The following is a 26,308-nucleotide window of genomic DNA, read 5'->3' as shown; positions in this document are numbered from 1 at the left end:
CCAAAACTGGTCACAATATTCAAGGTGAGGCCTCAGTAGTGCCTTATAAAACCTCACCATCACATCCCTGGTCTTGTATTCTAGATCTCTTGAAATGAGTGCTAGCATTGCATTTGCCTTCCTCCCCACAACTCAACCTGTAAGCTAACCTTTAGGGTGTTCTGCACATGGACTCCCAAGTCCCTTTGTATCTCAGACTTTTGGATTTTCTCCCCATTTAGAAAATAGTCTGCTCATTTATTTTCTTATAACAAAATACATGACCGTGCATTTTTCAACATTGTGTTTCATTTGCCACTTTCTTGCCTATTTTCCAAACCCAAGTCCTTCTGTAGTCTTCCTGCTTCCTCAAAACTACCTGCCCCTCCACCAAATTTCATATCGTCTGCAAACTTGGCAGCAAAGCCATCTATTCCATCATCTAAATCATTGACATATAGCATAAAAAGAAGCGGTTCCAACACTGACCCTTTCAGAACTTACTGACTGCCTAAAAAGAGATCCCAATGATTTAAAAACCTGAAGCCCTGACCCCTGTACCAGCTTCTCAGCCACACATACATCTGTCAAGCTGTCCTGTTTCTACCCTAACTAGCATGTGGCACAGGTAGCAATTGAGACCCTGGAGGTCCTGCTTGTTGGCTTTCTGCCTAGCTCTCCAAATTCTCTCATCAGGACCTCTTTGCTTTTCTTCCATCGGCCACTGGAACCAATATGTACCAAGACATCTGGCAGCTCTCCCTCCCTCTCTGAAATGCTGTGAATGCGATCTGAGATGTCTGTGACCCTGGCAGCTGAGATGCAACATATCATCCTGTGTCCTGTTCAGATCCAAAGAATCTCCATTCTGTTCCTCTGACTATTGAGTCCCATCACCAAAGCTTTCCTCTTCCCCCTCTTTCCCTCCTGCACCACAGACCCATGCTTGCTGCTTTCCAAAGCATTCCCCTGGGAACTCATCCCCCACTACTTTATCCAAAATGGTACGCTTACCTTTGAGGGAATGGCCACAGGGTACTCTGCACTATCTAGCTATTCACCGTCCCATTCCTTCTCCTAACAGTCATACAGCTACCCACCTCCTGCAACTTAGCAGTGATTACTCCCCTGTAACTCTGATTGGTGATCTCCTCACTTTCCTGTACAAGCTGAAGGCCTTGCAGCTGCTGCTCCAGTTCCCTAACATGGAATTCAAGGAGCTGCAGCGAGATGCACCTCCTGCAGATGTAGTTCGCTGGGAGACACAGAGTCTTCCAAGTCTCCAAGTGAACAATGTCCATTTAAACTACACTAAGTACATTTTGGAAGAGGGGACTGAGTGTAGCGTAGCAAAATTTGCTGATGATACTAAACTGAGTGGAAAAGCAAATTGTACAGAGGATGTGGAGAGTGTGCAGAGGGATATAGATAGGTTAAGTGATTGTGCCAAGGTCTGGCAGATGGAATACAACATTGGTAAATGAGAGATCATCCACTTTGTAAGGAATAATAGAAGAGCAGATTATTATTTAAATGGTGAAAGATTGCAGCATACAGTTGTGCAGAGGGACTTGGGAGTGCTTGCTCATGAATTGCAAAAAGTTGGTTTGCATGTGCAACAGGTTATTAAGAAGGCAGACATAATGTTGGCCTTCATTGCTAGAGGGATTGAATTCAAGAGCAGGGAGGTCATGCTGCAACTATACAGGGTATTGGTGAGGCCACACCTGGAGCACTGTGTGCAGCTCTGGTCTCTATACTTGAGGAAGGATATACTGGCTCCAGAGCAGTGCAGAGGAGATTCACCAGGTTGATTCCAGAGATGAAGGGGTTAACAATGAGGAGAGATTGAGTCACCTGGGACTATACTCTCTGGAATTCAGAAGAATGAGCGGGGATCTTATAGAAACAGAACAAAATTTTGAAAGGGATAGATAAGATAAAAGTAGGAAAGTTGTTTCCATTGGTGGGTGAGATATTGCCTCAAGATTCAGGGGCTAAGATTTAGGACGGAGATGAGGAGAAACTGTTTTTCCCAGAGAGTGATGAATCTATGGAATTCTCTGCTCAGGGAAGCAGTTGAGGCTACTTCACTAAATACAAACGTATATTTAAGATACATTTAGATAGATTTTTACATAGTGGGGGAATTAAGGGTTATAGGAAAAAGGCAGGTAGATGGAGCTGAGTTTACGGACAGATCAGCCATGATCTTATTGAATGGTGGGGCAGGCTCGATGGGCCAGATGGCCTACTCCTGCTCCTATTTCTTATGTTCTTATCTACCGCTGACACAGCAAAAAAGGGGGAAAACAGAGACTTACATGTATAACTTACCCAGAGTCAAAGCCTCCTTTGAGCCAAAGCTTGATGCTTCCTTGCTGTGTGCTGTTCCCGCGACTGATTGGGCCGCAAGAGTGAGACCGAACACCAGCGAAACTCCTTTTAAACAAGCGCCACCAATCTGTGAGAAACCTCCCCACTATGCACTGCTGACTGCAGCCACTCAGAATGCTCTCCTTGGTACATCTCCTGAAACTTGATGGAGTCTTTGGTGACATGCCAAATCTCAATGAAGCACAGCTGTCAACATGCTTTCTTCATGATTGTATCGAAGTGTTGGGTCCAGGATAGATCCTCTGAGAAGCTGATGCCTAGGAATTTGAAGCTGCTCACATTTTCCACCATTGACCCCCATGAGGATCAGAATGTGATCTCCAGATTCCCCTTCCTGAAGTCCATAGTCACTTCTTTGATCTGATACTGTGCAAAGTTATCACTGAGGCACCACTCAGCCAACTCAACTATCTCACTGCTGTGTATCCCCTCCTCATCATCTTCCAGATAACCACTACTCTTTAAGTGAAAAATCTATTCATCAGATTGTCTTTAATTTTCTTCTCTCTCTCTCCATAGAACTTGAGTATCAGACTCCCCTATGCTTGTAAAACAATTCTGGCTACCTATCCTTTTCTATGCTCCTCATAATTTTATAAACCTCTGCAAGATCAGCCCCCCACCTCCTCAGTTCATGTGGGAATAAACCCACCCTCCCCTTTTTCTCATGATAAAGACAGCCCTCCATTTCAGGCAACATTTGATGAAGACACAACAGACCTCAGTTGCTGCAATCTGGAGTAACAAATAGTCTGATCAGCTGCTCGAGCAGCATTGGTGGGAGGAAAGAATTTGCGAGCATTCTGGGTGGAAACACTGCATCCTGAGCATCTGGTGAATCTTTTCTGCACAACACACACAAAATGCTGGTGGAACGCAGCAGGCCAGGCAGCATCTATAAGGAGAAGCACTGTCGACGTTTTTGGGCCGAGACCCTTCGTCCTGACTTCTCCTTATAGATGCTGCCAGGCCTGCTGTGTTCCACCAGCATTTTGTGTGTGTTGTTTGAATTTCCAGCATCTGCAGATTTCCTTGTGTTTAATCTCTTCTGCACTCTCTCTTTGGCTATCACATCTTTCCTGTAATGCCGCAACCAGAACTGTACAGAATATTGAAGTGGAGTCTCTCCAAAGTTTTGTACATTTGTAACAGGACATCGCAATAATTACACTCAGTGCCTCAGCTTGTAAAGGCCATGATTCAAGATTGAAGTTCATTATCACATGTACATCAACACATGCAGTGAAATGAGTTATTTGCGTTAACAACCAACACACCCGAGTGTGTGCTGGGGCAGCACCCAGGTGTTGCCACACATTCTGGTGCCAACATAGAATGCCCACAAAGCTTGGCAGAACAACACAGAACACAACAACAACAAAACAACAACAGCAAGACCCTCCCTCCCATCCAGACACACACACAATCCTCTAACCCCAAGATAGTCCGTCTTCATCGGCATTCAGCCTCCAGCAGACCCAGGTTCAGACCCGGACATGCAGACACTGGGTCATCATCTACCCCAGTGGACTTGCATCAATTCACAGCTCCTCAACTTCTGGAGCTCTGATTGAACCCTCAGGCCTCGATCCTCATCATTGATCCCAGAACCCATCAATCACCAAACACCAGGCTTTGAACTCTGAGCTCACTAATGGCAGAAGCCTGAATACTAGGCCTCAAACTCTGGTCTGATTTATGAAGCCAGCTGGTCATCGGACCTCATTCTTCCCATCTACGTGGAATCCCAACTCTGTAATCTGATGACAACTCGCTGGGCTAGGAGTGGGGGTGGTGCTACCACCCTTAGTCCACACTAGCCTGCTGGTCCAACATTTGACAGGACATTCCTGCCCAACCCATGGGTGCCCCAAGTTCACATCCCTGGCCTTTGAATGTGGAGCAGGGTCTTCAGACTCTAGCCTGTCCTCTAAATACCCCACATCGCTGTCCCTAAACTCAAACCTGATCTCACTTCCCACTCTGTCCACAAAATCATCTTCCTGAACCCAAAAAGAAATAAGCAACTTCAACAGATATCACAGTTTGCTGCCACCTTATGCCCCTGGCCGTTACATCAAATGGCAATCTCTTCCGGCAGATTGTTCCACATAGCCACCATGCACTGTATAAAACAAACTTGTCTCTCAGATCCCCTTTAAAACTGTCTCCTGTCACCGTTTACACAGGTCCTCTGGAAAAAGATTGTATTATCTCCCCTATCTATGCCTCTCATAATTTTATAAATCTCTACAAAATCACCTCTCAGCCTCCTTTGCACCTGGGAAACTGTTCCCAGCTTATCCAATCCCACTTTGTAACTCAAGCCCTCTGGTCTAGACAACATTTTGATTAATCTTTTCTGAAAATTTTAGTCACATCTTTATTATACATTAGCAACCAGAACTAAACACAACAGTCCAAGTGTAGACAAACTAATGATTTGTCCAACTGTAACAATATGTCCCAACTCATCTACTCAAATTCTCCGCTAATGAAAACAACCATACACATGCCTTCTTCATGCCTGTCTACTCGTGTTGCCACATTCTGAGAACTTTTGTAGCTGTATCTCTAGGTCTCTCTGTTCTACAACATTCTCCAAGGCCCTATCATTTACTGTTCAGGTCCAGCCACATTTTACCCAACCAAAATGCAACACCTCACACTTGTCTGTGTTAAATTCTATCAGCCATTCCCTTGCCCACTTTTTCAGTTGATCTGGATACTTTTGCAAATTTAGACACCATTCTTTGCAATACAGTGTCACTAAGTTTAGTATCATTGGCAAACTTTCTAATCTTGCCACCTATATTCTCTTCCAAATCACTCAAACATCTGATGAAATTTAAAGGATCCTGCATTGAATCTTGAGGCATAACACTGGAGAACAGTTACCCAATCTGAAAAGCAATGCTCCACCGCCAGCTATTGCCAAGCCAATGGTGTATTCAGACAGAAGCCTCAAACACAAGCAGATCATCTCCAAGCCCAAGGGTTCTGAAGTAACGTTTTATTTTTATGAAAGTCAAAGTCATTCGGTTGATTGTCATATGCAGCAGTACATGTATGCACATGCTGCATCACAGGCATGTAAAATCAGAGACAGAACTTTCACAAGAAAAACATAATTAAACATAAGTGATACAAAATAATATAAGAGAAAGTTCAATTCAGAACAAAATAAAACCTGAATCACATTGCCTATTAGCTTTGACCACCGTTGTGCTTCCAGGATTGTTTATGGGATATTTTGTCCCCTTTGCCCAGTTTTCCCATATGTTCCTTCTTGACATCTCATCAATTGCCTGTCTGCTAACTCACCGTGGATGAAGCCACAGAACCGGCCTTGCTGGGGTTCTCCAGCACAGCGTTGGGGAACTGACACTCAGATCCAAAACAAGATGAGAGCTGGAGTAGAATCTGAGACTTCAATCATTTCAGTCCAGGAAGTTAGGATTGAAAATAATCCCATTGGCACCATCTCGCCAAATTGCCAGTTCCTGGACACATTGGAACACAACACTCACTCCGTACTAAACTACTTGCAATGAGTCTTTATAATTTAAATTATTCACTATTCAGAAAAATGTTGGTTACTCACTGGGAAACACACCATCACAGGAGACAGAGAGCTTATCCTTCAGTGGTGTATACAGTCTTCAGGCATAGGTTGAAGACGTGAAGGGAAAAATCTAACAGGCACCTGAAGAGCAACTTCTTCATGCAGAAGGAGGTGAGTGTATGAAACCTGTTGCCAGAGAAATTACTTGATGAATGAGTTGGGTGAAATGGCCTGTTCCTATGCTGAATTACTCTATCAGTCCGTGACTATTGCCCTTCAGAGTGGATTAAAAATCTGCTGTATGTATTTAAGTATGCTGCTCATATATTTAGTAATTCTGTACACTAAAATCACCTTACAATAATACAATTAACAGATAATAAAGATATTAGAAGATAGTTTATAGTTATAACATTGCTAAAGTCCACATCCCTGCTAAGATTTATGTATCTAAGAAATGTATCTAATACTTACATCATTGTAATGAATCAGAATCAGAATCAGGTTTATTATCACTGGCATGTGTCATGAAATTTGTTAACTTCCAGTTCAATGCAATACAAAATATAGAATGAGGGAAAAAAAAGTAAATCAATTACCGTATATGTATAATGAATAAATTAAAAATCATGCAAAACCAGAAATAATATGTATTAACAAGTGAGGTAGTGTTCACGGTTCAATGCCCATTTAGGAGTTGGATGGCATAGGGGAATAAGCTTTTCCTGAATCGCTGAGTGTGTGCCTTTAGGCTTCTATACCTCCCACCTGATGGTAACAGTGAGAAAAGGGCACAGCCTGCGTGCTGGAGGTCATTAACAATGGATGCTGCCTTTCTGAGACACAGCTCCCTGAAGTTGTCCTGCATACTTTTTAGGCTGGTACCCAAGATTGAGCTGACTAAATGTACAACCCTCCGCAGCTTCTTTCGGTCCTGTGTAATAGCACCACCCCCCCAATACCAGACAGTGTTGCATGCTATCAGACTGCTCTCCACGGTACCTCTATAGAAGTTTTTGAGTGTTTTTGTTGACATACCAAATCTCTTCAAACCCCTAATGAAGTATAGACACTGTCTTGCCTTCTTTGCAGCTGCATTAATATGTTGGGACCAGGTTAGGTCCTCAGAGATCTTGACACCCAGGAATTTGAAACTACTCACTCTCTCCACTTCTGATCCCTCTATGAGGATTGGTATGTGTTCCTTTGTCTTACCCTTCCTGAAGTCCACAAACAGCTCTTTCATCTTATTGACTTTGAGTGCAATTTTGTTACAGCCCTCTCATCTCTATCTGAGATTCTAACAACAATGGTTGTATCATCAGCAAATTTATAGATGGTATTTGAGCTGTACTTAGCCACACAGTCATGGGTATAGACAGAGTAGAACAGTGGGCTAAGCACATACCCCTGAGGTGCACCAGTGTTGATTATCAGCGAGGAGCAGATATTATCACCAATCCGCACAGTGGTGAACTTAATTTTAGATTGCAACCAATATAGTTGTATGGTTAACACTTGTATTGACAACATTGCCCACTTCCTTCTGCTGTACTGCTCATATCAACTTGGTTTCATCTGTGTCTCCAGTCATGGAACCAGAACTTTTGCAGGCCATCTGGCATGTACACTGATATATGTGTAAACTCCCTGGGAAACTTTGGGTGAGGTGCATTACTGATTTTTGTACTTCAATTATTCACGGCTTGCTCTTGTAGACAGTTTGGGTGGGCTGACATCTAATGCACAGATGTCAGACAGGGTGAATGGGGGACCCCAGGGAGACAGGGAACCAGAGTTTGACAAACCCAGACATGGCCTTATATACTGCAATTGTGGTAAGCTGTCTTTACTCCTGTACTCATATCTTTTCTCAATAAATCCCAATTTTTGTCTTCCTAATTACTTGTTTCACCTGGTTTTGATTTACTTCAGTATGAGAACCCCTGGGATTCTTCGAACATCAACGTTATTCAATCTCTCAACATGTCAAAAACTCTACTTTTCTGTATTGTGCCACATTCCTGTGCCCTCAGTCAGTTTGTCTTTATCCCACTGAAACCCCTTTTCTTCCTCCTTCAGATTCTTCATCCAACCCAGTTATGTCTGGTCAGCAAACCAAGAAATACAACATTTGATCCTCTCAGTCAAAACGTTGCTGTAGCTCCTGAATCGTTGAATGCCAAGTGCTGATTCCTGCTGTAACTGATCAGACACAGCCTGATGACCTGAGAGGGACATTCATTCCTACTCTTCGGTTTTTGTCCAATTACCAGTTCTCAATTCATGTCAGAATATTACACCTTACTCCAACCATCTTGACAAGGTCTTCAATGGGACTTATTGAAAACCTTCAAAAAGTCAAAACATGATGCCTGCTGGATCTCTATTATCTATTCTGTCGTCACATTCTCAAAAACGCTACTAAAATCATCAGATATGACACCTTATTCATAAATCTTCTCAATCCTATTATTTTGCACTGTTATGTTATTGCATCTTTTATCATAGGTCCCAGCGTTTTCCTTGTTTGTCAGGCTGTCAGACTGGTATCAAGTGTGTTCCTGAGTTGATACATGTTCGATCACAGGAACAGTGCTGTAATACACTAGGATTGCTTAAGGGGCATAAAGCTTCTCAGTCAGCCATTGAATTGGGGGACATCTTTATAATGATGTACCTCAATCCTTCTCTTGATATCCCACCCAAATCCATCATCAAACTCTGGCTTCTTGCTTGCTCCTTTACAAAATAGTGTGATCACCTTTCTGAACCTCCAATCTTCAATCTAACTCTGTGAGGATTTAAAATTCTCTCTTTGCTGGGTGTTTGGTGAGGCTCTACCTCACTGCCCACTCTTTGTCATACCCGCTGCTCTCTAACTCACCACCATAGCCACGAATGCCCCACCCAGCCACTATATCCCTTACCTGATCTCACCTCTCACCTACCAGGTGGTGCTCCCCCCATCTCTCATTCTGGTTTCAGTCCCCTTTCCAGTCCTGATGAAGGGTCTAAGCCCAGTACGTCGACTGTTTACTCCCCTAACAGTTCCAACCATGACCCCTGAGGAATACCTTTAGTAACTGGCAGCCAACAAGAAACAGTCCCCTTTATTCCCACTCACTTCCTCCTGCCTGTCAGCCATACCTTTATCCATACCAGTATCTTACCTGCATTGCCATGGATTTTTTTTCTTGTTAAGCGTCCTCATGTGTGGCACAATATCAAATGCCTTCTGACAATTCAAATAAATGACATCCAATGCCTGTCCTTTGTCTAGATATTTTTTCTTTCTCAGTCTTGACCCTTCCCAAATTTTACTGACGTATCATAGAAAGGATTCTATTTGGATGCAAAGCCGCCTCGTATGGCAATGGCTCTGTACATGAACACAAGAATCTGCAGAGTTGTCAACACAGCTCAGCATATCATGGAAACCAGAGTCTCCTCTGTGAACTCTGTCTACACTTCTCACTGCCTCACTAAAGCAGGCAGAATAATCAAAGGCCCCACCCACCCTGGACATTTTCTCTTCTCCCCTCCTCCATCAGGCAAAACATAGAAAAGCTTGAAAGCACGTATCACCAGGCTCATGGACAGCTTCTACCCAGACTCTTTCATGTACCACTTTTACAAGATGGAATCTTGGACACTCAGTCCAAGTTCTTATGATCTTGCACTTACAACCATATAACAATTACAGCATGGAAACAGGCCATCTCGGCCCTTCTAGTCCATGATGAATGCTTACTCTCACCTAGTCCCACTGACCCGCACTCAGCCCATAACCATTCATTCCTTTCCTGTCCATATACCTATCCAATTTTTTTTAAATGACAATATCAAACCTGCCTCTACCACTTCTACTCGAAGCTCATTCCACACAGCTACCACTCTCTGAGTAAAGAAATTCCCCCTCGTGTTACCCTTAAACTTTTGCCCCCAACTCTCAACTCATGTCCTCTTGTTTGAATCTCCTCTACTCTCAATGGAAAAAGCCTATCCACGTCAACTCTATCTATCCCCCTCATAATTTTAAATACCTCTATCAAGTTCCCCCTCAACCTTCTACGCTCCAAAGAATAAAGACCTAACTTGTTCAATCTTTCCCTGTAACTTATGTGCTGAAACCCAGGTAACATTCTAGTAAATCTCTGTACTCTCTCAATTTTGTTGATATCTTTCCTATAATTCCGTGACCAGCACTGTACACAACACTCAAATTCGGCCTTACCGATGCCTTGTACAATTTTAACATTACATCCCAACTCCTATACTCAATGCTCTGATTTATAAAGGCCAACATACCAAAAGCTTTCTTCACCACCCTATCCACATGAGGTTCCATCTTCATGGATCTATGCACCATTATTCCTAGATCACTCTGTTCAACTGCATTCTTCAATGCCCTACCATTTACCATGTAGGTCCTATTTGGATTATTCCTATCAAAATGTGGCACCTCACACTTATCAGCATTAAACTCCATCTGCCATTGTTCAGCCCACTCTTCTAACTGGCCTAAATCTCTCTGCAAACTTTCAAAACCTACTTCATTATCCACAATGCCACCTACCTTAGTATCATCTGCATACTTACTGATCCAATTTACCACCCCATCATCCAGATCATTAATGTATATGACAAACAACATTGAACCCAGTACAGATCCCTGAGGCACACCACTTAATCATTTCTCTGCTCTGCACTTTTTCTGTAGATTTTATATTTTATTCTGCATTGTTATTCTTTTCCCTTGTTCTGCCGCAAAGCACTGTACAATGATTTGATCAAGATTGAAGACCAGCTATTGACTGTATCTTGGTACATGTAACAATAATAAACCTTGGGGAAAATAGCCAGGGGGGAAACACCATATTTAGTAAAAGCCCTGTCCATTGGCTGTGTTACAATGATGTGATGAGAGCGAAAGGCTCAACTGGTTTCCATTGTGACACTGGGTTTGGAAACTCAGGAATGGGAGAGGTGGGATTGTTCAATTATCTTGCACCCTTGTCCAATTAAAGTGAAATATTGCAGGGAGAAACACATATGAATCTTGAAAATGACACTCCCTGCATTCCGCTAGAAAGCACAATGATATTACTGTTGAACTCCTGTGAACACCACCCCTCTCCTTGCTGACTCCTATAATGCATTCTCACATTTCTGGAAGCTTCCTTTCAACAGTGTCCCACTCCTGCTATCTTGTCTTCAACACTCCCACTGTTCCACTAACCTTCCAAATGTCATACCAGTCCTAGCGATCACTTGTAACCTTTGACCTTTCCATCAGCACTGCCTTGAATCAGTATCTCTGTCTACAGCCGTCCATACCACAGCTGTCCATGTACTTTTCCAAACTTCTTTCAAATGTTACAATTGAACTCACATCTACCATTTCCACTGGCAGTTCATTCCACACTTGCACCATCACCTGAGTGAAGAATTTCCCTCTCAGCTTCCCCTTAAATATTTCATCTTTCACCCTTAAACTATGACTTCGAACTCTAGTCTCACCCAACCTCAAGGGGAAAGATATAAATGTGCTTGTTGTCATCGTTGGGTTGGCAGAGAGACATCTCTTTATAATGGGAGATTGTACATTCATAGAGTTATAGGGTCGGGTAACTGGCCCACCTCATCCCTGTTGACCAGGCTAAATCCATATCCCATCATTTGGCCCATGTGTATTATTTCTTTTCTCTAATGCTGCCTTGATGGACTGATGTGATGAAATGAAATACATAGGGAGCATGCAAAACAGATTTTCATGTTGCCTCGATACAAGTGACAATAATAAACCAACTTAATTGTTGTTACAAGGATTTAAGAAACTCATAGATAGGTACATAGATGAATGACAAATTGAGGGTTATGTAGCAGAAGAGAAGGGTTTTATTGCTCTGAAAGTACAAGGTCTGCACAACACTGTGGGCCAAAGGGCCTGTAGTGTGCTGCAATATTCTGTGTTAATTTACCAAGTTAGATGCCCTACATATTTCCTAACCATGTAAAAATGTGCTTTGAAAAGGTAATTCTACTTACCTTTACTGCTTCCTCTTGCAGCTGGTCTCATATATCCAAAAACCTCTGTGTGAAAAACTTGACTCTCAGGTCCCTTCTAAATCTTTCTCCTCTCATCCTAAATTGATGCCAACTATATTTAGACTCCCCTACTATTGGGAAAAAGAAGATTGTAGCCATCCATCTGATCTATGCCTTTCAAGATTTCATAAACCTCTCTAAGGTCACCCCCTCTGCCTTTTCCACCAGGGAAAACAGTGCCGGCCTATCCCATCCCTCCTTATAACTCAAGCTCTGTAATCCCAACAACATCCTTGGGAACTTCTCTGCATCTCTCTAGCTACATCACATCCTACCTACAGGATGGTGACCAGAACTGCACAGAAAACCGCAAGTGGGATTTCCTGCCTCTCAGGGTCTTTTCCATCAACTTACCAACCACTGAAGTATGACTAACTGGTCTATAATTTCCTGGGCTATCTCTACTTCCTTTCTTGAATAAGGGAGCAACATCTCCAATCCTCTGGAACCTCTTCTGTCTCCATTGATGATGCAAAGTTCATAGCCAGAGGCACAGCAATCTCCTTTCTCACCTTTGACAGTAGCCTGGGCTGCATCTTGTCTGGTCACAGAAACTTATCCAACTTATCCAACTTTTTCCAAAAGCTCCAGCATAGCCTCTTTCTTAATGTCTATCTGCTCAAGCTTTTCAAGATTTTCAGTCCACTTAAGTCATCCCTACAATCGCCAAGATCCTTTTCCGTAGTGAATACTGAAGCAAAGTATTCATTAAGTACCTCTGCTATCTCCTCCGGTTCCATACACACTTTTCTACTGTCACACTTGACTGGTGCAAGATTATTACTTTCTTGAAAAAAGCTGTACCTAGCACATTTGCCATTCACTCTGTCATTTGGAGACAACCTGTAGCAAAAAGAGCTAAGTCCTTAGCTACACAGATCATTAAATTTTGACATCACAACAGTAAATGAAAACAAGTCTCAATGTTTTCGGTTCTCGACTTTTTCGAAAGCTTTATATTGAGAATGATGAATATTCTGAACTCTTGCTGTTGCACACAGAAATCAGATGGCTCTGAAAAGGAAACTGCCTGAGATGCTATTATGTGCTTTTGAAACTGTTATAAACTTCCTTGAAGACACGAATGCTTCATTCAGTAATGTGCTCAACAATATTAGGTATGATATTGCTTATTTGTCAGAATCATTTGCAAAGTTTAATGAAATCCATCTTCAATTGCAAGGAAATGATATAGACTGTACTAAAGTGAAATCAGTCATTTCCACATTTCTGTCTAAATTCTGAGCCCCTCTGAGTTGGAAAAGTAATAAAGAATACCTGATGATGAACTTCAATTATATTGTGGCCACTTGGGTAAGCTGTGTAAAGACATGTCAGAGAGCGTTCAGGAGAGTTCTCGATCCAAATTCCAGATTGGGTAATAAATCCATTCCTGAACATTTGTAATGAGGAATTAACAGGAAGGATGAAGGAAGAACTGATCTTGCTACAGAATGACTTTGAGCTGAAGTTGAGCTTCAATATAATCATATCAAGACATTTGACTGCAGAAATAGATTTCTGAGCACAACCCTCACTGTGGAAAAAAAGCTCAAGATGTGCTTTATTGACTTTCCAACATCATATTTAGTGGTGCATGGTTTCAGAGCAGTCACTCAAATTCTTTCAAAGCAACAAAACAAACTGCAAATTACTGAACGTGAAAATCTAAGATTCCTTCTGAGTGAAATTCATCCTGATGTTGAGAAGCTGATATCACTACACCAAGCTCATCCATCTCTTTGAAAGTTGAAAAAGCAATGAAGTAGTGAGTAGTTGGATTTCTAATGTGTACTCTAAAATTGTTAATGAAAATTGTTTTTATTGCATTCCTCAAATAATTTTATTTGTAGATTTAAGTAGATTTAAATCATTTTTATGATTATTTCTCACTGCATTGAATTTGCAGTTCCTATTTTCTTTCACTGTGTACCCAAAATCAAAATTCCTGATATTTTTTATGTTATGGCCAGAAAGGGAATGTAGGGTTTGCAACCCAAAAAAGTTAGGGAAACACTGCTCTGGACCATAGGACATAGGAGGAGAATTAGGCCATTTGGTCCTTCAAGTCTGCTCTGACATTCAATCGTGGCAGATTAATTTTCCCTTTATCCCCATTTTCCTGCCTTTTCTTGTAATATTTAACACCCTTAGTAATGAAGCACCTATCAACCTCCTCTTTAAGTATACCCAATGACTTGGCCCCCATGACCATCTGTGGCTGCAGAAATTGCTCCTCATCTCTGTTCCAAAGGGACATCCAGCTGGTCAGCATACTTTCAATGGTACTCTTGGGGGGGGGGGGGGGAACCATTTTAATTCTATTTTCCAGTCCCATTCCAATATGTCAGTTTGTGACTTCCCCTACTGCCATGGAGGCCACTCCCAGGTTGGAAGAGCAACACCTCCTTTTGGTGCCCCTCCTCCTTCCCTTCCTTCCATGGTTCCTGGAATTCCTGCCTGATGGTAATAGCAAGAAGACGGCATAGCCTGGACGATGTGGGTTCTTGATGATGGACACTGTACATTGGAGCATTATATTGCAGTATTCTGAGTAGTTCAATGCTGAACACATAATAAATTCAAAGGGGTAGAGTTTAAAAATGATACAAATTGCATCTCTCTCTCTCTCTCTCTCTCTCTCTCTCTCTCTCTCTCTCTCTCTCTCTCACTCCCTCTCCCTCCACTCTCCCTTCACTTTCTCCTCCAACAACTTGTATAGAAGACAGAGTTCTGGTTCCTGCAGAGCATGGTTAAGGGGCATTAAGCATCATTGGTTTGAAACTCAAAGAACCAATAAAAACTTTCCTTCAAAATCCAAAAGTGCAAATAATAGCAGAAAACATTAGCAGTTTTCAGAACTTGAAACATTAATTGTTTCTTTCCCAATAAATGCTATTCGACCCGCTGATTGCCAGGTTACAATATTTTGTGATTTTTATGTCACATTTCTAAAATTTGCAGTCTATTTGGTATTAGTCTTTGCTTCAGTGTCTATGTAATACATTGCCCACAGGAGCTAAAATAGTACAAGCAGAAATGGTCAGTTCTGATACGAGTAGAAAGAGTGTTTTTCCTAAAGTTTTGACAATTCGATATTGAGTCTCATAATTCTGCAGGTTCATGATTACTCCTATAAGCAATTGCACCTTCTGTATTCTAAAGTCAAGATTATTGTCATACTCACAAGTATATTTATGCACAGGAACAATGAAAAGAGTTAATTGCAGCTGCATCATGCAGACTGAGTGGACCACTGCCACTCGTTCCAAAAGGGAAACAGGAAGGGTGGCTCATTCCAGTGCTTGGGTCCAGGAGACCCAAGGTGTGAGGACCATCTGCTCTTTGCCCTTAATCCCCATATTACTCACAATATTTGTTTGCTTGGTTCTAAGTGGAACCTTCTACTGGTGCGGACACTGAAAGGTGATGTCATGCTCTCTGACTATCAACACCCGCAAGAGTCATCCTAAAGCTTCAGGATGTTCCTTCCTCTGCTGGGAATATGTCTCCTGTGTTGCAGCATCTGAATGATCCAGGATCCAGGGAGCCCAGCCTTCTCCAAGCTCCATGTTGTAGCCTCAGGTTCATCACCTGGATGGGAGCAGCATTTATGTACAGCCTTCTGGGCCACTGGATGTAAATGTGTTTCTGCTGGCATGTCCATGGGTTCACAGAGTGAATGGTATAATGGATACTGTCCAATTCCAGACTTTAGATGTGGTTATGTCCGTGCATCTCCAGACTGTATGACCAGAGTCTAGTGCTCTGCAGATAGTGCGGGACCCTCTCCTTGGTCTCTCTGTCTCAGTGACACACTGCTTCCTATTGGTGCATGGGAGACAGAATGACACTCTTGGCCACATCTGCTGGGGTCTGATAATCGAACAGCTGGCTCCCTCAGCTGCTCTGAGTTCCACCCTGTGGAATAGATGATGCACATGGAGGCAATCCAGAATTCGTTGTGAAATCAGGGTTGGGGGGGGGGGGGGTGTTATCAAGCCGAGCACCCGGACAATGACCTTTCCACTTGGACCTCAGGCAGGCAAACAGCTGAAAGACCTAACGGTACATAAGTCACCCAGACCAGAGGAACTGCACCCTAGCGTTCTGAAAGAGGTAGCATTAGAGATTGTGGTGGCATCAGAAATGATCTTTTAAAAATTATTGGGCTCTGGCATGGTGCCAGAGGACTGAAAAATTGCAATTGTCACTTCTCTCTTTAAGAAAGGAGGAAGGCAGCAGAAAGGAAATTATAGACCAGTTAGGCTGACCTCAGTGGTTGGGAAGATGTTAGAGTCAATTGTAAAGGATGAGATGATGGAGTACTTGGTGACACAGGACAAGATAGTAGAAAGTCAGCATGGTTTCCTGTGGTGAACTACATATACCTGTCTGGACACGCCCCCCCCCCTGCTGACTGCTCCTGTGGCTCCTCCCACTGACTGTGGCTCCTCCCACAGACCCCGGTATAAAGACAATTGGAAGCCCTGCTCCTCCCTCAGTCTCCAGGATGTTGTGTGATGGTCTCTTGCTGCTGACTGCTCTCTTCCAGCTAATAAAAGCCTATCTCTCGCCTCACGTCTCCAAGAGTTATTGATGGTGCATCATTTCCTTAAGGGAAAATCCTGCCTGACAAACCTATAATAATTGTTTGAAGAGATTACAAGTAGGATAGTTAAAGGGGATGCAGTGGATGTTGTATAATTGGGGAAGGCTTCTGGTTCTGGGGAGACTAGACACAACTCGAGTAGCAGCAGTACTGTCAATGGTTATGATTAAATATTCCCATTTCAGCCTGATACAGCTAAAAAGTACAATTGCTTTCAAGGTCAGTACAGTCAACAAAGATGTCTTAATGCATTTAGTCAAGTCAAGTCATTTTTTATTGTCATTTCGACCATAACTGCTGGTACAGTACATAGTAAAAATGAGACAACTTTTTTTTCAGGACCATGGTGTTACATGACACAGTACAAAAACTAGACTGAACTATGTAAGAAACAACACAGAAAAAAAACTACACTAGACTACAGACCTACCCAGATCTACATAAAGTGCACAAAACAGTGCAGGCATTACAATAAATAATAAACAGGACAATAGTGCAGTAAAGTGTCAGTCCAGGCTCTGGATACTGAGGAGTCTGATAGCTTGGGGGAAGAAACTGTTACATAGTCTGGTTGTGAGAGCCCGAATGCTCTGGTGCCTTTTCCCAGATGGCAGGAGAGAGAAGAGTTTGTATGAGGGGTTCGTGGGGTCCTTCATAATGCTGTTTCTTTGCGGATGCAACGTGTAGTGTAAATGTCTGTAATGGCGGGAAGTGAGACCCCGATGATCTTCTCAACTGACCTCACTATCCGCTGCAGGGTCTTGTGATCCGAGATGGTGCAATTTCCAAATGAGGCAGTGATGCAGCTGTTCAGGATACCCTCCCTGTAGAATGTGATGAGGATGGGGCGGGGTGGGAGATGGACTTTCCTCAGCCTTTGCAGAAAGTAGAGATGCTGCTGGGCTTTCTTTGCTATGGAGCTGGTGTTGAGGGACCAGGTGAGATTCTCCGCCAGGTGAACACCAAGAAATTTGGTGCTCTTAACGATCTCTACCAAGGAGCCGTCAATGTTCAGTGGGGAGTGGTCGCTCCGTGCCCTCCTGAAGTCAACAACCATCTCTTTTGTTCACATTCAGAGACAGGTTGTTGGCTCTGTACCAGTCCGGTAGCCTCTCCACCTCCTCTCTGTAAGCTGACTCATCATTCTTGCTGATGAGACCCACCATGGTCATGTCATTGACGAACTTGATGATATGGCTCGAGCTGTGTGTTGCAGCACAGTCATGGGTCAGCAGAGTGAACAGCAGTGAACTGAGCACACAGCCCTGGGGGGTTCCCGTGCTCAGTGTGATAGTGTTGGAGATGCTGCTCCCGATCCGGACTGACTGAGGTCTCCCAGTCAAGAAGTCTAGGATCCAGTTGCAGAGGGAGGTGTTCAGGCCCAGTAGGCTCAGCTTTCCAATCAGTTTCTGAGGAATGATTGTGTTGAATGCTAAACTGAATTCTATGAACAACATTCAAACGTACGTGTCTTTAAACAAACTATTGCTGCTTAAAACATGATAGACAGCATCATGACATAGGTGCTTGTGTTGTCCAGGTGGTTTAAGCCATGTGGAGAGTCACTTAGATTGTATCTCCCATTGACTTATTGTGGCAATAGGCAAATTGCAATTGGTCCAGGTCCTTGCTGAGGCAGGAATTCAATGTAATCATGACCAGCCTTTCAAAGCATTTCATCATTGTAGATGTAAGTGCTACATGGTGATAGTCATTCTTTAACTTACTGGGTCATGAACCATATTTCAAGGAATGTGTTCATATAGAATGTGGCTCCCTGATTTTTCAATCCAACAATTTTTTTTGCCTGTAATAAAACCAGGAAGAAAATGGAAACGTTGTTTATTATCCAAATAACTTCAATTCTGCTTCAGGTTGTTCCTTATAACAATCCTCAGAATGTAAGAAAGTAGAGCAAAAAGCTTTATGATAAACAGGGAAATGACAAAGCAACAGACACAAAATGCTGGAGAAACTCAGCAGGCCAGAAAAAGGCCTGCTGAAGGGTCTCGGCCCGAAACATTGGCAGTCCTCTTTTCTATTTATGTTGCCTGGCCGGCTGAGTTGATCCAGTGTTTTGTGTGTATTGCATGGATTTACAGCATCTGCAGATTTTCTCTTGTTTGTGAAAGGTCAAAGCAGACTTGGGTAAAAGAAGATGATATACGTAGATGGGCCGACCACTCGAACTGCGCAGCTCAGTTATCCCTATCCCGAATTCAACCCCAACCCAATCAGGTGACATTTTACAATGACCAATTAATTTACCAACTGGTGTGTGAGAATACTGGAGATGCTCCTGCAGCAACTGAAGCAGACCAGAAAAAAATGATTTTAAACGGGAGTTTGGAAATAGAAAGATAATACATTATTGAAAATTATTTAGAGAAATAGGAGGCTGAGAGTTGGATTAATGACTACCAGGTTAAAACAGTGAAATGAGCAGTTCCAAGTTCAGTGTTACACAAACACAGAAACTCTTGCAGAGCATGGAAGACTAGGGCAGAGGAACATCATTTGAGAACTTTCAAAATAACACCCTACACCTACAACATGAATGCGGTATAACTACTGATTGCGTTCTTTTAACTTCTTCGTCCACCACTGAATGCTGATCCTTGAGTTGTGGTGTGCCATTCGACTTTGAATTGACTTCTCACCCTCACCTCCACCCTACCCCAATTTCATATCCTGTTTGCTGCCCATTATTTTCTTGCATCTGCAAAACATTACCAATAAAGTTATTAAGTCACTATGTACAACAGAGAGAGAGAGTGCTGTTCTACAATATATCATGCTTAAATTCGACCAGAGAATTCCTCTTATCAGTAGTAGTAGTCGAAAGATTTGTCTTTATGGTATCATATGTATGAACAAGGGTGATTTATGCTTTGTACTTTTATTCCCAATAGACTTTTGAAACCAGTTAAACAAATAGAGCCTGGCAGGTATCCAACTGTGAACACAACGCATATTCAGGAAACACACATAAAATGCTGGAGGAACTCAGCAGGTCAGGCAGCATCTATGGAAAAGAGCACATTTAACAGTTCAGCAGTCTCTTCATGAAGGGTCTCGGCTCGAAACTTTGACTGTAATTGGAAATTTTTCTGGGGCAGTGATAACCTGTACAGGAGAGACAGTTTGCAAGTAAACTGGAGGGTTACCAATGTCCTGGCTGTGAGGTTCACTTGTGTGACTTGGGAGGGTTGAAACTACTTAGGCCACAGGATGGGATGAAGAGCAGCAGGTCAGAAAGTGGAGGGAGGGAGATGTCACGGCAAATAAAAATGGACAGGGGCAAAGCAATAGGATGGGATGGATGGTGTGAAATGTGTGTATTTTAATGCTAGGTGTATTATGGATAAAGGGGATGAACTTTTAGCATGGATCAGTACATGAAACTGTGGTGTTGTGGCCATTACAGACACTTGGTTGAGATAGGGACAGGAATGGGTGCTTAATATCCCAGGGTCTCAATGTTTTAGGAAAGATAGAGAGGGATATAAAAGAGGAGGTGGCAGTTGAATGACGACTCAGGGTAAGTATTAAAGCTGCACCAGGAGGGGACATAATGGAGGGCTCGTATAAATGGGTAGAATTAAAAAAATAGGAGTCACTCTGATGGGATTGTACTCCAGACTCACTATAGTCACTGAGATATTGAGGAACAGATATGCAGGCAGGTGTATATGCAAGAAGGATGTCGAGCCTTTGGAGAGAGTGCGGAAGAGGTTTACCAGGATGTTGCCTGGATTCGAGGGCATGCGCTATCACAAGAGTTTGGACAATCTTGGGTTGTTTTCTCTGGCACAGCAGAGGATGAGCTGAGATCTGATAGAGATTTACAAGATTGAGGGGGCATAGATGTAGTAGGTAGACAGTAACTTTTTCCCAGGGTTGAAATGTCTAATAACAGAAGTTATGTAATTAAGGTAATATGGGGCAAGTTCAAAGCAGATGTGAGGGGCAATTTTTTTGTATACACAGTGAGCGGTGGGTGTCTGGAATGTGCTGCCTTGTGTGGTGGTAGAGGCTTAAACAGTGTAAACTTTTAAAGAGGAATTACGAAGTACAGTTCATAGGTTCATGGACCATTCATAAATCGAAGATGGGGGGGAAGAAGCTGTTCCTAAAACACTGAGTATGAGTCTTCAGGCTCCTGTACCTCCGTGATGCGAGTAATGAGAAGATGGAGTGTCCCAGATGGTGAGGATCTTTAACGATAGATGCCTCTTTCTTTAGACATTGCGTTTTGAAGATATCCTCAATGGTGGGAGGGCTTAGCCTGTGATGGATCTGAATGAGCTTCCAGCTCTCTGCAGCTTTTTCCAATCATGCGCATTGGAACCTCCACACCAGCAGGTGATCAGACCTTAAGACAGGGGAGCAGAATTAGGCCAGTTAGCCGACCGAGTCTGTTCCATCATTCAATCATAGCTGATCCATGCTTCCCTAGCCTTCTCCCCATAACCAATCAAGAAGACAGCAATCTCTGCCTTAAATACACCCAACGATCTGGCCTCCACAACTGTCTGTGATAACAAATTACACAAACTCACCACCCTCTAGCTAAATAAATCTCTCCACATCTCTGTTTTAGATGGACGCCGTTCTGTCTTGAGGCTGTGCCTTCTTGTCCTAAAGTCCCCCACCAGGGGAAACATCCTTTCCTTATATATTCTGTCTATGCCTTTCAACATTCAAAAGGTTTTATAGAGACCTCCCATCATCCTTCTAAATTCCAGAAAATACAGACCCAGAGCTATCAAACAATACTTATTTGATAAGCCTTCATTGCCAGAATCATCCTTGGGAGCCTCCTGTGAACCTTCTCCAATGCCAGCACATCTTTTCTTAACAAGGAAAACTATTAACAATATTCAAGTTGAGCCCTCACAGGTGCCTTATAAATCCTCAGCATCACATCCCTGCTCTTATATTCTCAATGTCTTCAAATAAATGCTAACAGTGCTTTTCCCTTCCTCACCACTGACTCATCCTGCAAGCTAACCTTTTGTGTGTTCTGCACAAGAACTCCAAAGTCCCTTTGTATCTCAGAGTTTTGGATTTTCGCCCCATTTAGAAAATAGCATGCATATTCATTTCTACTATTGAAGTACATGACCATGCATTTTCCAACATTGTATTTCAATTGCCACTCTCTTACCCATTCTCCTAAACTGTAAAAGTCTTCTGCAACCTTCCTCTTTCCTCAACTCTAACTGTGCATTCTCCAGTCTTTGTATCATCTGCAAACTTAGCAACAAACCCATCTATTCTGTCATCTAAATCATTGATGTACAGCATAAGAAACCATCCCAACACCAATCCCTGTGGAACACCACTAGTCACTGGCAGCCAATCAGGAAAGGATCCATTTATTCCCACACACTGTCTCCTACCAATCAGCCAATGCTCTAAATATGTTAGTAACTTTCCTGCAATACAATAAACTCTTTACTTGGTTAGCAGCCTCATGTGTAGCACTTTGTCAAAGCCCTTCTGAAAATCCGAATATACAACACCAGTGCTTCCCCTTTATCTTTCCTTCTTGTAATCTCCTCAAAGAATTCCAACAGGTTTGTCAGGCAAAATTTTCCCTTAAGGGAACCATGTTGACTTTGTCCTATTTTGTCCTGTGTCACAAAGTACTCCATAACGTCATCCTTAACAATTGACTGCAACAACTTCCCAACCATGAGGTCAGGCTAACTGATCTATAATTTCCTTTCTGCTGCCTCCCTCCTTTCTTAAAGTGTGGAGTGACATTTGTAATTTTCTAGTCCTCGGGAACCATGCCAGTGTTCAATAATTCTTGAAAGATCATTACTAATGCCTCCACAATCCCTTCCACCACCTCTTTCAGAACCCTAGGCTGCAGTTCATCTGGTCCAGGTGACTTATGTACTTTTAGGTCTTTCAACTTTTTGAGCAACTTCTCCCTTGTAATAGTAACTGCACTCACTTCCTTTTCCTCATATCCCTCAACACCTGGTGTACTGCTAGTGTCTTCCACAGTGAAGACTGATACAAAATACAAATTTAGTTCATCTGCTGTCTCCTTATCCCCTGTTATTATTTCTCCAGCTTCATTTTCTAGCAGTCCTCTATACACTCTCTTATTTTTATATACCTGAAATAGCCTTTTCTATCCACGTTGATAGTGTTTGCTCGCTTGCTTTCATATTTCATCTTTTCCCTCTGTTAAGTACCCCATAACAGTTCAAAAGAACTAGCAGAAATGGAACACACCTGGAGTCTGGTTTTGCTGTTAACAAAACACTATTTTATTAGTATCTACGTAATATAGTTATATAAAACCAGATAAATCAAACAGGTCAGCAGAATTTATGCATATATAAGTGTGTAAATATAAAACCCAAACTTCTTCAAGCTTAGGTGATACGTGATACAGTCTTATGATGGTATATAAACGAAGTCAGTTCAGTTTGTGATGCTGAGTTGAGTAGAATTGTGGAGAGAGAGAGGTGATTTGTTATCCAAGTAAGCCAATGCCGTCCATCTTCCGGTTGTCCTCCGAAAAACTTTTAAGGGTCACCGATTGTGACCACGCTGAGGGTACCGTCTTCACAGGGTAAAGGGTTAAACACACCAATAGGCTTCCATCGGTCACCGCTTTTCCACACTGCAAGCAAAACCCACCCTTTCGTAGGCACTCAAAGCTCATCCAGTGTCTATTTCTTCTGTATCTCTGTGTGTGTCTGCCAGAAAACCAGCTGACCTTGTATATATATCCAAACATGCTGAACACCAGCTGTCAATTATATAGCTCCACCCTTCCATCACCATGGTGACTCACGAGCAGCTCGGTGCCTCTGGCTCTGAATCAGTGGCACACACTCTCTCTCTTTTTAAAGGCACAGTCCATAATGAATAAACCTTGGGATCTCATCACACCCTCCGAATGATTCTTTTGGTCACTTTCTGTATGTTTTTAAAAGCTTCCTAATCCTCTATCTTCCTGCTAATTTATGCTTTGTTGTCTGCCCTCTCTTTTGCTTGTACATTAGCATTGACTTCCCTCAGAGCCACGGTTGTACTATTTTCCTATTTGAGTATTTCTTTATACTGCACCTTTTTCATTTTCCCTAGAAACTCATTTCATTGCTCCTCTGTTGTCATCCCTGCCAGCATTTCCTTCCAATTTACTTTGGTAAACTTCTCTCTCATACCTCTGAAATTTCCTTTACACCACTGAAATATGGCCATGACAGACTTCACTTTCTCCCTATCAAATTTCAAGTTGAATCCAATCATATTCTGATCACTGCCTCCTACAGATTCCTTTACCTCAAGCTCCCTAATCACCTCCAGTTCATTGCATAACACCCAGTCCAGTATGGTTGATCCCCGAGTAGGTTCAATAACAAATTGCTCTAAAAAACCAGCTTGTAGACATTCAACAGATTCACTCTCTTGAAATCCATTGCCAACCGAATTTTCTGAATCAATCTGCATGTCATAATCTCCCATGAATATTATTACATTGTCCTTTTGACACTCCTTTTCCATTTCCCGTTGTAGTCTGTTGTCCATGTCCTGGCTACTATTTGGTGGCCTGTATATAACTGCAATCAGGGTCATTTTACCCTTGCAGTTTCAAGATCCTCTGATCTTATGTCATATCTTGCTAATGATTTCATGCCATTCTTTACAAGCAGAGCCACACCACCCTCTCTGCCTACCTTCCTATCCCTTCAATACAATGAGTAACTATGGACATTCAGCTCCCAACTACAACCTTCCTTCAGACACAATTCAGTGACGGCCACAACATCATACCTGACAATCTGTAATAGTGCAATGAGATCATCCACCTTATTTTCTATACTCTGCATTGAGATACCACACTTTGAGTACTGTATTTGCTAGCCTTTTTGATTCTGCGTTCCTAAAGCACTGATACTCACCCTGTTGGCTGCAATTTTCTCCTATTATCTGCCTGTCCTTCCTGACAGTCTGACTGCATTTGATCTTTGCTTTTTTTTAACTATCTGTCTTATCCTGAGTCCCTTCATTCCATTTCCCATCCCCCTGCCAAATTAGTTTAAACCCTCCCCAACAGCTCTAACAAACCTGTCCATGAGAATATTGCTGCCCTTGGGTTGAAGGGCAACTCATCCCTTTTGGACAGGTCATGTCTCCCCCAGAGGAGATCCCAATGATTTAAAAGCCTGAAGCCCTGACCCCCTGCACCAGCTTCTCAGCCTCCAAATGTGCGCTGTCCCACCGCTGATTAGGCTGCAGAATGATAACAAATGCCCACGAAGCTTTCCTCTTAAATGGTCGCCACCAATCTGCGAGGAACCTCTTTGCTGTGCTCTGCTCCCACCACTGACTGCAATCAGTCAGAATGCTTTCTGTGGTACTTCTCATGAAATTTGCTGGAGTCTTGGTGACATACCAAATCTCCTCAAAGTCTTAATGAAGCATAGCTGCCAACATGCTTTCTTCATGATTATATCAATGTGTTGGGCCCAGCTCTGAGAAGCTGATGCTCAGAAATTTGAAGCTGCTCACATTTTCCACCGCTGACCCACCAGTGAGGATCAAAATGTGATTTCCAGATTCCCCTTCCTGAAGTTCATAATCACTTCTTTGATCTGATATTGTGCAAGATTATTGCTGTGGCATCTCTCTCCTGTACATCTCCTCATCACCATCTTCCAGCCAACCATCAACAATGGCAACAATGACAATGTAGACTGAAAGATCAAGAGTTCATCTTTATTATAGAATATGTAACCCAGTGCACAAAATATCCAGTAAACAGGATCAACTTATTTGCATTGCCCAATTTCTTTGACCACTGTTGCCCACCCAGGATTGTTTGCAAGATATTTGTCCCCTTTGCCCACTTTTGCTCCATATTACTTCTTGTTATTTTATAAATGGCCTGTAGGCTAATCCACCATGGATGCCGTGCCAGAACCACCTTGCTTGGGTTCTCCAGCACTACGTGGGGGAACTGATGCTCAGATCCCAAACAAGAGGAGAGCTGGAGTGGAATCTGAGATTTCAATCATTTCAGTCCAGGAAGTTAGGATCCAAACTAATCCTATTGGCCCAATCTTGTCAAATTGCCAGTTGCCGGACACATTGGAACACAATGCTCACTGCCATTGAAGGAAAGGAAAACGTTTGCACCAAATAAATCAGGATTGATGTCATAAAATTGAATAGGAAAATGGTTCAATGGTTTCATTTAATATCAGAGAATACATACAGTATACAATCTGAAAAACAGAAGAGAATCCCAAATAATGAATGATAGTAAAACGTTAGAACCCAAAGCTCCCTCTCCCCCTCCCATGCACAAACAGCAGCAGAGCATTCCTCCCCCCCCCCCACTTACTTCAGCAGGAAGCCTCAGCACCCACCACCCACCAAACAAGCAATTGCAAAGCCCCAAAGAGAGACCATGATCTGCTATCCAACAAAAACTAATCGTTCCCCAGACAATCCGACATAGCACAGGCTCACTCGCTCCATAACAAGGGGCAGAGAAGTGTCACCACCTCTCTGAAAATGTGCCAACTGTTGCAAAGAAATACGGAAATATTCTACAACAAAAAAACACATTTTGTAATAACTAAGCAAGGAGTTGCACGAGAAAAAAT

Source organism: Hemitrygon akajei, chromosome 3, assembly GCF_048418815.1.
Source record: "Hemitrygon akajei chromosome 3, sHemAka1.3, whole genome shotgun sequence".
Lineage (NCBI taxonomy): Eukaryota > Metazoa > Chordata > Chondrichthyes > Myliobatiformes > Dasyatidae > Hemitrygon > Hemitrygon akajei.
Note: the sequence above shows the minus strand (reverse complement) of the source record.